General features: G+C 37.2%; 1 pseudogene; it reads right to left on the reverse strand.

Annotated features, from left to right (window-relative positions):
- Nucleotides 1–3,054: 3,054 nt before the first annotated feature.
- LOC133732003 (fasciclin-like arabinogalactan protein 12) lies at nucleotides 3,055–4,228 on the reverse strand (annotated as a pseudogene).
- Between the last annotated feature and the right edge of the window lie 839 nt (nucleotides 4,229–5,067).

Genomic DNA, 5,067 nt, shown 5'->3' on the forward strand with positions numbered 1-5,067 from the left:
GGGAAACCTCACATATATTTTTTTTGTTTTAACATACAAGCCTTGTAGATCAAATATACAACGTAAACAAAGTCTTGTCAATTAAGAATTGTAACAAATATAAAGTCTCACGTATAGTTTTTTGTAACGCATCTACGTGTCTCGCAAGATGTGATATGTGAGGAACCAATTGCGTTGCAAATTGATAATGCAATAAACATACAAGCTTTGCAGATGGAATATGCAACGCAAATGAAGCGTCTTATATTAAAAATAGTAACAATTATAAAGTCTCGCATATAGTATTTGGTAACACATTGATGTGTCTCACAAGTGGTGATATGCGAGAAACCAATTCCGTCTCATATTGAAAATGCAACAACCATGTAATTTTGTCGCTTTCGAGAATCGGTAAATCACATTAAGCGACAACCCAAAATCGTCGCATTTTCAGTCAAGCGAGAAATTTAAATTTTTTATGACAACGTTGGATTGTCGCCGATATCATTTCCTCTTGTAGTGGAGGTCACTCCAAGTATCTAGGGTGTTAGGCAGAAGCCACCTTCAAAGTTGATTCGTGCTAGAAAAGATCAAAAATGAACTCGGTGCGGCTTTCTAAACCTTTGGAGGTGGATGATGGTTTTGATCTTCCAAATGTAAATGGGGTAATTCATATATATCTCTCCAGCCAAGAATAGGGGAAGGCCAAGATGGAGCAAAAATAAAACTAAGGGTCCAAACCTAGGAAAACTAGGGTACGTTCCTAAGAAGGATGTAGGGAGTGGAGCTGCTGGTGAAATGGTCGTAGCTACTGCAGAAGTGATAAAAAATGCACTTGCGGAGTATATATATTATCTGGTAGCTATTAGATCGACATTATTACTATGATAATGGTCTTTTCCAAATCAAGATGTTAGATCCAACCTCAATGAGCTTAAATGCTTGCGGAGTTTCCAAGTTAGTCAATGATTTCAACGATGGACATCATCGACACTAGTTGTTAAGTTTTTGGATCAACAAAAAGAGATCTAATCACCAACCGAACACACATTTGCAATGTTGAAAAACGAATAATGATGAGGGGAATCATCATGTCTTTAACATACAATTATTAAACTAAAAATAAAGAACTTTTATATAAACATTATAACATCGAATGTAAGTTAATCGATCAGAAATTCATAAGATGAGAATGCACTTGAAATTATGAGGTTCTCCTGCTTGGTTTAATTTCAACCCAAGTGCCTTTTTAGGAAAGGTTTTAATGAGGCTACTGTCAAGCACCTGAAAATTTGTTATATATATTATCTGGAATTCTCTCTCTCATCATTAAATTCAATATTTGATAATAAAAGAAAATTTTAGCAGGAAGAGAATTAGAGCATCGAAATGCACTTGCACTGATAGAAATGGACGGCTAGATAACGTCAACTGCACTTTTTGGTTATTAAAGAAAATGTTAACTGCGAATATCAAGGGCTGAGATCACCTAATAAGTGCTTATTCACTTACACTGCCGGTGCATAAAAGAATTTTCATAGATTTAGCTAGGGATGGCAATGGGGAGGGTAGGGTAAGGGGATTAAGTTACCATCCCCATACCCGATTTCATTCCCCATCCCCTTATCCGCCCCAATCCCCGTAATAAGATACTGGGGATTCCCCGTCCTCATCCCCATTGGGGATTAGGTCCCTATACCCACCCCAATCCCCATTAACAATATTACTAATTTATTATATAAAAATTCATACAAATAATTATGGATTGTAAAATATGAAGTTAAAATCAAACATCAAAATAAAATAAATTTCTTATTTCAATCAAGGAAAATTGACATGTTGAAGAAGATCTTTTATTAAAAGAATCATCATTTTTATGTTTATTAACAGAATTTAAATATTGACAAAAAGTTTACATAAATATCAAAAGATAAATAAATAAATAAATAAATAAATATATATATATATATATACGTATATATATATATGTATATATATACGTATATATATACATATATATACGTATATATATATATATATACGTATATATATATATACGTATATATATATATATACGTATATATATATATATATATATATATATATATATATATATTTCAGATAATTCTTATTGGGTGGGTATGGGGATGGGGATCAAAATACCATCCCTGCCCCGTACCCGATTTCAGACATATATATATATTTCAGATAATTCTTATTGGGTGGGTATGGGGATGGGGATCAAAATATCATCCCTGCCCCGTACCCGATTTCAGAATTCGAATACTGGGGATCCCCATCTCCGTTACCCGATTTTCCCCGAATTTCTTCCCATTAGGGTCGAATACCTGATGGGTACCCTACCGAATGAGGATTTTTGCCATCCCTAGATTTAGCACGTTAAACTCTAAATCTAGTGTAATCCAAGTAACAAACGTAAGTAGGAACAGCCTTGTAGACTACCTTTTGATGGTAGATCACAACTAAATCATTCATTTATGAGTACGTGCATGAAATGCAATTAATTTAGATCAACTCCAATCCTTTTGAGCTCCACCTTTTTTTCTCTCTGCCGACTTGAGTGTTGGCAACGTTTTTTCCACCTTCTATGGTGAGTTTTTCCTAAGCTTTGTCCACAATCCCGCCCTCATATTTGTCCATTGGAGTTCTCTCGACCTAGATCTATATATTTAACTCTACACTTGAGAATTGCTACCGTACGGGTCCTCCTAGTGACAATGGCGACCGGTCTCCCATCGGCAATGATCAGTAATGAATGAGCTATTTGACCCAAAAAAAAAAATGGAAATACAATTGGTCTGTAAGTAGACGTTGATGGCAAAGTAGTGAAGTACCCTACAAAATCCCGCACGTACACGTCAAATGTTGGTTACATACTTACATTTGGTTTTTTTTTTTTGTAACACTGTTGTACCTTGGTTTACGAGCAACATAATTAAGCAAGAATATATTTGGATTCTTAAATTGGCTGAATGGTACCGTACGTTGTTTCGTATAGTTCAATTAAGTATGATCATTCTTTTTGTTAAGCAAAATCCAAAATAGTACTCCTACTTGAAACATAAATGCTTGAGATGAATAGCAAACTTTCTCCAAGAATTGTACAAAGGTTTCCAAAATATACAGAAGGAATAGCAAAACGCAAATGCATATGATACAAATACAAAGCAACCGACAAAATGACAACCCCAGAAAGAAGCTAAATGATCACAAACTGGCACATAGAGACAACAATTATTTCAAACCATACTCACCCAGTTCTTCAATCAATCTCATTGTCACAAAAACATTACCGCTGCAAACACCACAGCAACTCCAATGGAGACCAACCCATTTCTGGAGAGATCACAGACTACCGACCCTGCAGCAGATTTCACAGCGGCAACTGGGCTTTCGGACTTTTTTTTAGGCTTTGCCTTTTCCGGTGCCGGTGCTGGGGAAGGGGGCAGAGGCTTGGAGCGAAAATCCCATAAGGCTGTAGCACACTGTCCACCTGATAAATCGCCAGTTGGTTATCCGTATACACAGTGCCTGAAATTGAAGTGTTGACAAGACCAGTGGTAATGTTCACTGAGTTTCCAGATGTGGTCATGTTTAGCGGGAACTCAAACTGGTCTCCGGCTTGGGTTCGAACCGGGTTGCTGAGAGTTTGGAAGTTTGACATGGTGAGAAAATCTGGGATGAGATGGAACTGCAAGAGCTGATCCTTCTGAGAGTCGGTGAGGGAGTTGAGAGACCCTGATTTGAGTTTCGAGAAGGCAGAGTCAGTTGGGGCCAAGATGGTCAATTTGCTGTCGGAGTTGTTGAGTTGGCTGTAGAGTTGGCCGTCGACTTGGGTGGTTTTCAACAGGCGGATGAAGAGGTCGAAGCCGCCGGATTTTTCAAGGATTTTGGTGACGTTGGTTGGTCCCGGCGGTGCTGGAGCATCGGCTATCGGACCTGCCATTGGGCTTGCAGCTGGGCCTTGAGCTGAGATTCCGGTGCAGTGGGAGAGGAGGATGAATAGCAATGGGAGTGAGAAAAGAGATTGTAGCTGCTGCTTCATCATCTTGCACACCTAAGTGTTTGATATTATTTTTGTTCTGAATGAATGTGTTTGATGTGTTTTCAGGGGGAAGAAGAGGTTTTTATTAGAGGTGGGAAGGATGATGCATTAGGTGAAAGAGTGCATTAACATGCCTGTCATTGTCGGGAATGAATGGAGAGGTAGATTATGCTGTCAGAGCTACTAGTTTGCTTGGGAATGCAGGAAAAACAGACGAGATCGATTTGATCAAGTGGTTGTGGGTAAATAAAGAAGTACATGATTGCTTTGTTTTCACTTATGTCATGCACTCCCACTTCAGGCAAACATAAATTAGTTAACCCACATGAGATAACCCCATGCATAATTTGCTTGCCACAAACTTAAGGAAGAAGGGTACAAGAGGATATGATGATGATGATGATTTGCAAGTTGTACAAGAGCTATTAGCATGGCCCAATTTAGATGAAATATTTGCTCTGATTTGATGCTTCAATAGTTCAAGTGGGTCACCTTCCCTTCACAAATCAAAGCTTCTCATTATTTTTCTTGTTTTGGTTGTTTTTGGTGCTGGGATTCATGAGTTGACCTTGCTGTGTTATTATTAGCTTTTTTCACAATTAAGAAGGAGCTGTCGGACATAACTTTAGAGAAAGCTTAAGGTACATACATGTATGTTATACACACAATTACAAATGTGACAACAAAATTATTGTTCTTGTGATAATGTAAGTCTCTTCTTGTGTAATCTTAGCTTTTAGAGTTAATTACTTCACCTAAAATCTTATTATTGTTATAAACTAGAAACTTACGTTTGTAGGAATAATAGAATATAGAGAGATAGTAAGGAGGAAATGTAGATGTGTGTATCTTTACTATCTTATTCATTCTCATAGACTCCTTTATATAAGAGTTAAGTTTACATCCTAAAGACATGAAATATGAGAATTTATGTGGACAGCCACATTTATTATATTTACAACACTCTCCCTTGGATGTCCACCAATTTGTGATATGGTGTTGGATACGCTCAATGTTGCTTC

The sequence above is a fragment of the Rosa rugosa genome, chromosome 2 (genome assembly GCF_958449725.1).
Source record: "Rosa rugosa chromosome 2, drRosRugo1.1, whole genome shotgun sequence".
NCBI classification, from domain to species: domain Eukaryota; kingdom Viridiplantae; phylum Streptophyta; class Magnoliopsida; order Rosales; family Rosaceae; genus Rosa; species Rosa rugosa.